This window comes from Pseudophryne corroboree, chromosome 4 (genome assembly GCF_028390025.1).
Source record: "Pseudophryne corroboree isolate aPseCor3 chromosome 4, aPseCor3.hap2, whole genome shotgun sequence".
Classification (NCBI taxonomy): Eukaryota; Metazoa; Chordata; class Amphibia; order Anura; family Myobatrachidae; genus Pseudophryne; species Pseudophryne corroboree.
In genome coordinates, this window is record NC_086447.1 from 604607656 (window position 1) to 604620857 (window position 13202).

General features: G+C 42.4%; 1 long non-coding RNA gene across 1 annotated transcript; it reads right to left on the bottom strand.

The window, feature by feature from the left end:
• Window positions 1–2528: 2528 nt before the first annotated feature.
• LOC134911641 (uncharacterized) lies at window positions 2529–3598 on the bottom strand. Its single transcript, XR_010176731.1, has 6 exons — window positions 3562–3598; window positions 3376–3450; window positions 3200–3264; window positions 3017–3100; window positions 2858–2925; window positions 2529–2768 (listed from the first exon to the last, which is right to left on the bottom strand). It is a non-coding gene; the product is annotated as an uncharacterized LOC134911641 (long non-coding RNA).
• Between the last annotated feature and the right edge of the window lie 9604 nt (window positions 3599–13202).

The window sequence follows — 13202 nt, forward strand, 5'->3', positions numbered from 1 at the left end:
GGGTGCTGCTGTTAAAATACGATTACACTGGCCCTGTATGCTGTAAAAATTCAGGGGTGCAGTAAATTCAATGTACACTAGTGCTGTCTTGTATGCTGTAAAAATTCTGGGGTGCAGTGAAAATAAATGTACACTGGCCCTGTATGTTGTAAAAATTCAGGGGTGCTGTTAAAATAAAAGTACACTGGTCCAGTATGCTGTAAAAATACAGGGGTGCAGTGAAAATAAATGTACACTGACCTTGTCTTGTATGCTGTAAAATTACAGGGGTGTTGTGAAAATACAGGGGTGCGTATGGGAAGAAAAGGCTCCTACCACCATTTGCACGCCCCCTGCACCTCCAGCACTTGCAGCCGATATTGAGATTGAGGATGTCACTGTAGAAGTACAGCAGGATGAGGAGGATATGGGTGTAGCTGGCGCTGATGAGGAAGTTGACGTTGAGGATTCTGATGGTGATGTGGTTTGATTGAATAATATATATATATATATATATATATATATATATATATATATATATATATATATATATATATATATATATACTGTGTATGTATATAGATCCAGAAAAAAGAACAGCACTGGAGACAGCAATATACAGAAGAAACTTGTATTGAATACAAGTTTCTTCTGCATATTGCTGTCTCCAGTGCTGTTCTTTTTTCTGGATCTATGTGAATTTCTTGTCCTGGCACGGAGCAAGTTGTGGACAGAGCTGAGGAGTGCCGACTGCTTTGCAAGTCTGTGTATGTATATATATATATATATATATATATATATATATATATTGTAACACTGTAGGGGTGCAAGGTGCCTTTTCCTGGGGAATATGGCAGCACGCAGCAGCTGAGGAACAACACAAGTCCAGTTTCTGGTACAACTGACCCCGGCCAGTTTTATTGAAACAGAAAATAAAACAAACCCCAAAATAAAAATACCTTGCCTGTCCGGCACTAACTAAACATAAGATGTTCCTAACTGTCACTAAACAAAACACAGAGTTCTTCAGTACATACTGTATAGCTTACTTGCATCAGAAAGCGTGTCTCTCACACACAGATCCTGCAGCCTTCCCAGGCAGTCTGCCCATACTAATCAGGTTAGAAGCACTATATCACTCTTACACAGCTGAAACCCTGATTAGCCCTCTGTGAGGCCAAAGACCCGAACTGGGCCCAATGTCTAGAACTCGCCTTATCTCTCTCTCAGAGCCTTTACCCAGCTTTTACAGCAAACTGAAAAGGTTCAGACAAAACAAAAAGCATTTTTCCTAGAAGTTAACATTTTCTAAAACATGTAAGACAAGAACCTGGGACAAATATACCTGCCCTCAAACACTATCCCAGTGTTCTTGTCACAATATATATATATATATATATATATATATATACCGTATTTTTCGGACCATAAGACGCACTTTTTCTCCCCAAAAATGTGGGGGGAAAAGTACATGCGTCTTATGGTCCGAATATGCGTCTTATGGTCCGAATAACAGAGCAGGAGTAAAAACCTTATGGAGCGCTCTCAATGCACTCTCAATGCGCTGGGTTGGAGTGCACTGGGTGGGAGAGGCAGCAGTTACGAGTGCGGGTAGCGGCGGGTCCTGTCTGCTGCTGCTGCTGCTTTGCCGTCATCTGAGAGGCGGCATCACGTGGCTCCCCCGCTCCCTCCCCTCGCCTCCTCCAAAGTACTGCTGCTGCTGCCTCGCCGTCATCTGAGAGGCGGCATCACGTGACTCCCCCGCTTCCTCCCCTTGCCTCCTCCAAAGTACTGCTGCTGCTGCCTCGCCGTCATCTGAGAGGCGGCATCACGTGACTCCCCCGCTTCCTCCCCTTGCCTCCTCCAAAGTATTGCTGCTGCTGCCTTGCCATCATCTGTATGTTGTGAGGTAAAAAGGTTCTCGTCTGCTCTGTACTGTGACTATGGCTGTGCTTGTGTGGCTGCCTCTGTCACACACTGTCCCAGAAAAATCTGTGTACCGTATTCTATGTAAATGGCCTGTAAAGCTGATGTCTGTGTCTACAGTATAGATTGTAAGCTTATTACACTATTTGGTTCAGAATATTTTTTTTCCTGTTTTCCTCCTCTAAAAACTAGGTGCGTCTTATGGTCCGAAAAATATGGTATATACAATGCGGGATGGCACTCTCGAGTCTAACAGCTTTAGTGCTACAGCCTGAGTGCCATCCTGCATTGGATATATATTATGATTGGAGGAGGAGGTGCTTTATTTACAGACCATCTGAGTGCCAAGCTCTTCAGCAATTATATATATATATACAACACAAAAATATCCTTATCTTGCGCTCGTAGAACCAGCAGCACTACAGGCGAGACCTCTGTTGCCTGATCTCAAACATACATAGAATAGAAAAAACAGATCCCGAGCGCGCTCTGTTAGATGTATAGATAAAGCGGAAGTCCTTCCAAGTAGGTGTATCTTATACTATGGATAATTGGATTTCTTGGGTTCCTGCAGTGGATAACACCTCACCAGAAAGTCACCCAAACAAATGGCCCAAGGCCAATTAGAATAAAAATATTTAATGCAAAGAAATTCATAAAAGTCTTTAGCGTGAAAATTTTACAACAGCTTGTACATAGATTTTAGTAACTCTGACAACAGAAACATCCAGTAGGTAGATGTATAAACTCCCTCACCTTAGCAAGGTGTGCACTTGGCAAAGGGAGTAATTTTCCTATCTGGAATACTGACTAATGACTGATAAACCCAACGCGTTTCGTCAGTTTGACTTCATCAGGGGTAACTTGTTTGGGGGAAAAAAGAAAATACCATTTGACGGTTTTCTTTAAAAAAATTATAATAGTTTAGAGAAGTAAATCAATAGGTACCTACCAAAAAATGTTTTTGTGTTGAAACACCTATAAACTCTATAATTCTGCATAAAGAGTATTATGATCAACCTAAAGAAGAAAGAAACACAGGGGCTTTAAAGGAGTGTGTCTTCCTTAGGTATAATCAACATTGATGTAGAATAAAATTGAAAAGTATTACCTTTATATAATTAAAGTCATTGTATAAAAAAGGGGTAATATTCCTTTAAAAATTGACTTCATGGTCAGACTTTACTTAGTCCGCCTGGAAAATAATGATAACATAAGAATAGTTATATGGCACATAGTTGACTGAGAGAAAATAGCCTTAGATAAGGTAAAAGTACTCCAAAAATACACATACCTGAACATATGGATTAGTTCGGTACACTCGGTTAAAATGCCTATTTTAAAAGTACAATAGTGTATCTATGAAGGAAGAGAGAACCAAAGTTTGGTTGGCATAGGGTGTATCAGCCATTGCAGTTTACATAAATAAATTGCAAAGTACATAATTAAATTCATGTAGAAAGTACATACCAACTGGTATATCCAGAAACAGAGTCAATAATTGCTAAAAGCACTGGAACTCCCACATAGGACCCACAGTTGTATCTTTAAAGTCAAAAAAACATTTCACCCATTTGTTAATATATACACTCCAGTAACAGAATTACAACTGTAGCCTTTAAACACAAACATTACCAAAATAAATGGGACACTTACCCAGAGAATTTCTCAAACTGCAACCATGTGTGTAGGAGTTTCAGAATGAAATACTCCTCACACTGGCTGCTATTTAAGCTGGTAGTGTGATTACATCACTTCCCTTAATTAGTGAAATGTATATTAATTCTAGATGGTAAAAAGTATCTGTAAGTTAAACTTTAATATGACTGCCTTGCCCAATGAGATTGTTTATATGACTATGCCTAATAAGGATTGATAAACTGTGACTAAATCACAAGTTAACATTAAAAAGAAAAATGAATTGATTGCAGCTGTGTGAGAAATTAATATGCGTTCCACCGGGACAGATCACATATGCACAGTGCAATCGAGTTCACTCACTCCTATTGGCTCCTCTCCTGACTGCAACCACCCGCGAGACTCCCGCTGACATCACGGACTCCGTCAGCGCGCCGGGCTTCGCGTCTCCGACGTCGCTCGCGTCAGAGACCCTCGCCCACGGCGCCGCCTCCAGAGGCCGGACTATCCCGCGGTCTCGACAGTCATTGGTACTTGATCTTCAGGAGACGTCTCCATGCATCAGGTGGAACGCATATAGGAAGTCGATGCGTTCCACCTGTAAACCCTGGCTGCCCGTAGTTGATTTGTAAAGGACAAGAATTATATATATAACAGGAGGAACGCAAACTAGAAGTAGATGCGGTCCACCGTTAGCAACTGATATTAATGTTGTACTTTTATCAAATATAATGAATCTACTATTCATATGACAAAACTGCAGAGTCAATTGACCGGTAATACCTCATATTTGTATTATAAGGCTACACTTTTACAAAATACAATAAATCAACAATATGATTGTATTGAAATACTGCACATAATACATGACAACAAAATTGATTCCAAATTTATACAAAGAACAAGGCCCTCATGTAACGCATGACATCAGTGGCGGAACAAGCAAGCGGTGGGCCCAGGTGCGACAAAATGCTTTGGCCCCCCCCCCCCCATCCAAGTCCACCCCGGGGGCAGTGCGTGCCGTAGGCGCGCGCAAAAATACATAGTGGCGTGGCTTCGTGGGGAAGGGGTGTGGCCACAAAATAATACCAACACAGTAGTCTCCATTATTCAAATTACGCCGCACAGTAGCACCACTACACCAGGTAGAGACCCTTTTACACCTTACAGCGAACAGATTCCTCTTTTTACACATTACAGCAGACAGCGTGCCCTTTTTACACATAACGGCAGACAGCGTGCCCTTTTTACACATAACGGCAGACCGCGTGCCCTTGTTACACGTTACGGCAGACAGCGTGCCCTTTTTACACATTACGGTAGACAGCGTGCCCTTGTTACACATTACGGCAGACAGCGTGCCCTTGTTACACATTACGGCAGACAGCGTCCCCATTTTTACACATTACGGCAGGCAGATTCCTCCTTTTTACACATAGCAGCAGGCAGATTCCCCATTTTTACACATAGCGTCAGGCAGCCCCCCTTTTTTACACATTACGGCAGGCAGATTCCCCATTTTTACACATAGCGTCGGGCAGATTACCCCTTTTTACACATAACGGCAGACCGCGTGCCCTTGTTACACATTACGGCAGACAGCGTGCCCTTTTTACACATTACGGCAGACAGCGTGCCCTTGTTACACATTACGGCAGACAGCGTCCCCATTTTTACACATTACGGCAGGCAGATTCCCCTTTTTACACATAGTGGCAGGCAGTCCCCCATTTTTACACATTGCCTCGGGCAGATTACCCCTTTTTACACATAGCGGCAGGCAGTCCCCCATTTTTACACATTGCGGCAGGTAGTCCCCCCTTTTTACACATTGCGGCAGGCAGTCCCCCCTTTTTACACATTGCGGCAGGCAGTCCCCCCTTTTTACACATTGCGGCAGGTAGTCCCCCCTTTTTACACAGTGCGGCAGGCAGTCCCCCCTTTTTACACATTGCGGCAGGTAGTCCCCCCTTTTTACACATTGCGGCAGGCAGTCCCCCCTTTTTACACAGTGCGGAAGGCAGTCCCCCCTTTTTACACAGTGCGGCAGGCAGTCCCCCCTTTTTACACATTGCGGCAGGTAGTCCCCCCTTTTTACACATTGCGGCAGGCAGTCCCCCCTTTTTACACATTGCGGCAGGTAGTCCCCCCTTTTTACACATTGCGGCAGGCAGTCCCCCCTTTTTACACAGTGCGGCAGGCAGTCCCCCCTTTTTACACATTGCGGCAGGTAGTCCCCCCTTTTTACACATTGCGGCAGGCAGGCACAAGAAAGAAAGAAGGAAAGAAAAAGAAAGAAAGAAAGAAAGAAAGAAAGAAAGAAAGAAAGAAGAATTATACTTACCCTCAGGCTCCTCGGTGCAGCTGCGTCAGACGACGATTCCCGGGCAGTAGAGAATGAGGAGGAGGGAGCCGGAGCCTGAGGACGGAGCCGCAGCAGCGCTTTGTTACTGGTGGAGGCGCTGCTGCTGCTGCCCCTCTGCTTCCCTATAGGCTGTTCTCGGAAGACAGCCTATAGGGAAGCAGAGGAGCAGCAGCAGCAGCGCCTCCACCAGTAACAAAGCGCTGCTGCGGCTCCGTCCTCCGGCTCCCTCCTCCTTCCCCCGTCTGTACCGCTGCTCAGCTCCTATCTCCGGGCGGCTGTGCGCTGCGGGCAGCGGTTGCCTGCAGCGCACAGCGGCATGTAATGAGTCAGTTTGACTCATTACATGCTTGGGCCCCTGGACAGAGGCGGGCCCCAGTGCAGTGCACTGCCTGCACTGCCGGTAGTTCCGCCTCTGCATGACATTATATATGGTGTTTTGGTGTGCCCTCCACTTGGTGTCAAAAATTATTTTTATTTTTTTATATTTTTTTTTTTTTATTTTTTTAATCTTTCTTATACTTAAACTATTAAATGTGTACTCCTGTGAACAGAAGTGTCTGATATAGCCTAAATGTTATGATTCCAGCACTCTGGTCAGAGGAGATCTTATGGCAAGGACCGGAGCACTGGAACGGAATGCTGGGGAAGGGAGCAGGACAGGAAAATAGCCCCTGGCGCCCTAACTCTGTTGTCTCACCCGTGTTGTCAGAAATCCCCTGCGAGACTATGGTTTCTTGAGCCCTTGGCAGCCGCGTTTGAAGGGCGGATTATGTCTGCCCAACTTCGATGCCCCCCGGTCTTAATGAGAGACAAAGGGAAACCCGAGACAGGGTGATAACAAGAGGCCCTCTAACTAAACAACCAGGCCAGGGGCTAAGCAAACTCAAAACTATAATATGTGCGGAGAAACCGCCAGGGAAAAGGACAACCAAAATATCCACTTGTCCAATTCTCCTACCCGGCACCGCCGAGTACCAGAGAGGACTTGTGGAAGCGGAACCCTCCGCAAATGCTCCAAAACACTAAATATAAAAGGTAAAGCGGCTGAGCCGCAACACACGGCAGAGCCGCAACTCACGAACACCACTGGATATAAAACGGTGATCAGTCAGGACTCCAGGGAACTAAACGACCTCTTGGGATGAGATGACAACTCCCGAATACCGGACTTCTGAGGACTGGAATGACCGGATACAGCAGGACTGGAAACAGACTCTCAGCAAACAAAGGCAGCATGCAGGAAGCTATTACCGGCGTCTGTGAGAAGCCCTGGGAGTGTATTTAACAAGGAGTCCTCCAATCAGCTGCTAAAGGCTGATTAGAATAAATGCCGTGCAGCTGCCTTGCTGCACGGCCAGAGAGCAGGTGAATATCTTAATTTCCTAAAGCCTAGCAACGGGGAACGCGGTCCGCCAGTGGCGTCCCCGTTGCTAGGGTCCGTGCGGCTCAGCGCGCCCGGCGTCTAGCGTTGCTAGGGAGCCGGCGGCTGTACGCGCACGGCGTCTCTAGTTGCTAGGCACCGGGCCGCGCAGACAAGCGGACCCCGGCGCCTAACACTAAATGACCACAAAGGGACTAGAAGTGCTATCTACTTGTGTTTACTTTATTTTTACTTGGTGATTTTCCTGAAAATAATAAATATAGCACTAAAAATCATTCCTAATGATAGTGAAAACAATGAACTAATAAGTGAACTCTAAATTGAAATTGGTTGAACCTTTTATATGAGAATACTAAATCATAAGAATGATACAATGTCTATGCTTTCATTCAGACCTTTGGGGGAGAGGGTGTTAAGAGTAAAAATCCAGAAGGATTCCCTTCTAGATAGCATCAGTTCTCTATCTCCCCCTCTTGATCCCAGTTTCACTGCTTCAAGGATGGTAAACTTCAAATCTTTAGGATTGGAATCATGTATCTCTAAGAAATGTTGTGGTAGACTATGATTAGTCACCTTATTTTTTATACCTCGTACATGTTCTTGAATACGGAGTTTGACATTCCTTTTAGTTTTGCCCACATACATTAAGTTGCAACTGCATGTGATTCTGTAAATTACAAATTCACTATTGCAGTTTACCCTTTCTCTTAGGGTGTACTTAGAGCCATTTTCATAAATCCATGAAAACGTAGTTTTTTCCATAAATTTGCAGCATATGCAGTGGTTACAGGGAAAACACCCTGAGTTTGTTTTCAAAAAAGAAAAACTATTATCAGACTGTTTTGATTTGTTTTTCGATCGTAACATACTTGGAGCTAAGATATTCTTTAGGTTACTCGCCCTCTTAAATACTACTTGAGGTTTGGGGGGTAGGGATGGTCCAAGTATATTATCTTTTAGTAAAATTGGCCAATGTTTCTCCAAAACTTTCACAATCAATCGATTCTCTCTGTTGAATTGTGTTATAAAGGGTTTGCACTTATTGATCCTTTTTTCTTTTGTTGTTCTTTCCTGGTCTAAAAGACTTGCTCTGTCCATATTGCTTGTTTTATGTAGAGCTTCTTAGTTTGATTATAGCCTCGAGATAGGAACCTGTCTTTGAGGACCTCTGCTTGTACTAAAAATTCACTATATTCACTGCAATTTTTTCTTAATCGAAGAAACTGAGAGTATGGAACTCCATCTATCCAGATGGGATGGTGACAGCTAGACACCGGAATAAAATTATTTGCGTCGACATCTTTGAAAAAAGTAGATGTATTTACTATCTCACCTGTTATACCTTCCAACTTGAGGTCCAAGTAATCAATCTTATCAGAATCTGTTTTAAAAGTGAATTTTAAATTGAAAGAATTTATTTGAAGATTATTGACAAATTGCTCCACACTTTGTTCATCTCCTTTCCATATAATGATCAAATCGTCAATATATCTACGGTAGAATTTGATGTGTTCTTTCTCCACGTTTGTTCCATAGATAGAGGTTTCTTCCCACACCCCCATTAGCAGGTTTGCATACGATGGGGCAAACTTGGTCCCCATCGCAGTTCCCTGCTGCTGGAGGTAGTGGGAGTCCTGGAATTGAAAATAGTTATGCTTTAGAATAAAGTCTATACTATTCAAGATGAAGTTAGTTTCTGCTTGAGATTTGTCAGGATTAGCTAACAAGAATGATTTTACTGCCTCCATTCCTTTATTATGAGGAATGGAGGAGTATAATGCTTGGACATCAATAGTCAGCCATCTTTCATCTTTAGACCATGTGTATTTGTCCAGCCATTGTAACAAACTTGTAGAGTCCTTTAGATAGGAGGGTAAGGCTTTAACATAAGGTTGGAGTTATAAATCAAGAAAATGGGAGAGATTTGCAGTAAGGGAGTCTACCCCCGAGATGATTGGCCTTCCTGGGGGTGACTGTAGGTTCTTATGTACCTTTGGAAGGTGATAAAAAATGGCCGTAGTGGGATGCTCTACCCATAGGTAATCCATTTCTTTTTTACAAATTACTTTACTTCTTTGGGCATCATATAGAAGAGCTCTTAAACTTTCCTTAAATGATGCTGTGGGGTCTTCATTTAGCTTATTATACGTAGACTCGTCGTCTAGTATATTATAAGCTTCTTTAAGGTAATCCGTTCTTTCTTGGAGGACCATGGCTCCTCCCTTATCTGCACTCCTTATTACCAAATCATCCTCCTTTTTGAGTTGTTTCAAAGCTCTTTTTTCTTCTGAATTGAGGTTGGAATTGAATGTATTGTTTTTTATTTTTAGTTTATTAAAATCTTCCTTAACAGACTCAAAAAATATATCAATATTACTACCTCTCGATTCTACCGGGTAGAATTTAGAGGGTGGGGCCACCAATGGTTTTTTCTCCCCACTGGCAGTAGATGGCATAGGATGTTTTTAAAAATGACGTTGTAAAGTGAGGGATCTGATATATTTATTCAGATCTATATATAAATCAAATTTATTTATATGCTGGTCTGGCGCAAACATGAGACCTCTATTTAATAACGTTGTTTGTGGCGAACAGAGTTCTCTCCCTGAAAGGTTGATAACCCCGGTTTTTGTCCCACTTTCATATGGAATAGTGGTCGCCTTCTTTTTGGGGATTTTTCTTCCCCCTCGTTTGCCCCTCCTATACCAAAACCTCTCTTTGTGCCTTGTGGGGTACGTATATCCGTACCTTCCTCTAAAAAATGATCACCCATGGTATTTGGGGAGGGGGATCTAAGAATTTCAAAGTTGTTACTATGCGTGAAGGTTTCAAATCTATCAGATGAAAATCTCCTTCTACGTTGTCCACGATAAGAGGTAGGTCTCGTTCTCTGTCTAGTCGGATAGGGAGAATAATAAGAAGACCTTCTTCTAGTGTAATTTTTCTGGTAGTTAACTCTTTTGGCAAAAGGTCTTCTGCTATCGTCTACATATCTATAGTCACCTCTTTGATTCTCCTGATATATATATTTTCGTTTTGATGCTCGGCCCTCATGTGTTGAATCTATGCTGCAGCTTGCTCCAGTGGCCCTCCACCTCAGTTCATGATATACTGTATTCCATGCATCTGGGATTGCACTCGTGGAGACTGATCAAAAGATGTATGAAAAAAAGCACTGCTGTTTGACGATATCATGAGATGCATCAACACAATGGAGTAATTCATTAAATTCATCTATACGTATAGCGAAGAAATCTGGACGTAAAATTAATTTGACAAAAGAGTTAAAATTTAAGACGTTGGTTCACTTTACTGATACTGACAGAAATACCACATTGCATGGAAACAGCCATAATCCTTATTCTTCAAAGAGGGGATTAACCTTCTCACAATTCCTGCGAATATATTGTATCTGTATCTGTAGTGAACTGGCAGAAGCAATTATCTAAATAGATAACATGCTTAAGACATTTTTACAAAGGGGATATAACTTGGCATCATTAAAAAGTACAAAGCAACGGGTCTTATCCTTAAATCGACAGGATACCCTGACAAAGGCCTTCAAGAAAACTAACAGTAATCAAGTTGTTTGGATACAGGGGTTTACTACTATAAGTGAAGATTTAGTGACCAGGGCCGGAGGTTCTGGCCAATTGTGACTGAGAATAAGTAATGTTAAAAGGAGCCAGGATATTATCATCGTTTAAACATTGAACTAAAATCAGGGACCTAGTAGTCCATAACGACATCTCAACACACGTTCCGACACCTACACACTTCTTGACTCACAAGCCAGGAAACTTTAAATTTATGGGCTGTACCACATGTAGTGGATTGGACACAGGTAATACCTTTGCCCACCCGATGTCGGACAAGAAGTATAACATCAAGTATCTGTTGACCTGTACCAGTAGATATGTGGTCTACTACATAAGATGCCCTTGCGGTAAACTCTACGTGGGTAAAACCATCAGACAACTGAAGGAACGCATAGCGATGCATCACTCCAGCATTCATGCTGCGATTGAAGGCAAGGGGTCAGAGCAACCCGCTGCACGGCATTTTAAAGAATTACAACATCCGCTCTAGTCAATGAGATATAAGATGATTGACTGGGTACCAGAGAGTCCAAGAGGAGGTGACAGGGGCGTACCCTGCTTCAACATGAGACAAAATGGATCTTGACTTTACAAACAGTACAACCATTGGGTCTAAATGAAAAAAATAGCTTTTCCTCGTTCCTAGGATAGATCAGGACCCTCATTCATTCTTACATTGTATATTGTTACAGTATGTGACCCTAATTAAGTATTAGAGGCCCATCATGCTACATGAATTCTATATATAGTATTTATTTTCATCTAGCTTTAATAGATTGTGCTGATAAAGGCTCTTGGTGTCCTATGAACTCTCAACAGCATTGTTTAGTTTTATTCTAATATGCATAGTTACTTATATGTAAGTCACTGTTACATGGGCATCAAACAGTACCCTATATCGTTTCTATACTCGATTAGGATATAGCAGCCTTTAATCAATTAGTAAGCCATTCTTCGAGTCATTTGACATTGTATTGTTCAGTCACCATGGTGATGGTGTTTTCACATGTTTTGGTCCTGTTGGGATCCCGTACACATGGAGGCACTGGTAAGCGCCAGTGAAGTGTGGGGATCACAGACAATGTTTGATAATACGTCATGTATCCGTGCCCCCAGGAGTTTCCCGGTTTGCCAGCATGGCAGGGACGTGCGGTGAGCTAAATCGCTTTGGAGGCACTAGGTAGCACCAGAGACAGATTTAAATGCAATATATGAGCCAAAGGGTACATCTGGGCATTATACACAGGTGCAGCAGTATAAACCTCTGGAAATTTTGTGACTTTTGATCTGACAGGTGTGGAAAAGATTGCAAGGTAAGGCAATGCCTCACCTGCCATAGACTTTTTACTGCAGAGTTTTGGCTATAAAAATGATTAGAATAATGCAAAGAAGATATTTCAAACATATTCTTTGTAGTTTACATATACTTTATACAATCAAAACTCTGGTGCAAACGTAAGTATGACAGGAAAGGATCTGCCTCACCTGCCTCACCCCACCGCACGTCACTGCAGCACGGAGGTGCACCAGTGATGTCACCGTATCTCCGGGCAGGAGCTGGCACCAGGCGCGATTCACAGGAGGTGGTAAGCACAGTATAAATGTTTGTACTTTGTATTACACTGTTCTTGTCTTGATAAAGGAGCTTAACTCCAAAACGTCGATTTAAAGCAAAGTTTGCAGTGCTTTTTCATACATCTGTTGATCAATCTCCACGAGTGCCATCCCAGACATACAGAATATATATATATATATATATATATATATTAAACAAATGCTGCGGCACTCAGGGTCTTCTGGAGAAACGGTGTATTAGAAAGAATCACATCAACATGGCATCAACGTTTCGGGAGTCTCAGCCCCTTTGTCACATCTTGACATATGGGCTGAGACCCCCGAAACGTTGATGCCATGTTGATGTGATTCTTTCTAATACACCGTTTCTCCAGAAGAACCTGAGTGCCGCAGCATTTGTTTATTCTATTAGCAACCGTCTTTCTGAAGGCACCGGGGCACAGAGTTTACCAAGGGAGTGCCGGGCTATTTGTATAATATATATATATATATATACTGCTCAAAAAAATAAAGGGAACACTAAAATAAAACATCCTAGATCTGAATGAATGAAATATTCTTATTAAATACTTTGTTCTGTACATAGTTAAATGTGCTGACAACAAAATCACACAAAAATTATCAATGGAAATCAAATTTATTAACCCATGGAGGTCTGGATTTGGAGTCACACTCAAAATTAAAATGGAAAAACACACTACAGGCTGATCCAACTTTGATGTAATGTTCTTAAAACAAG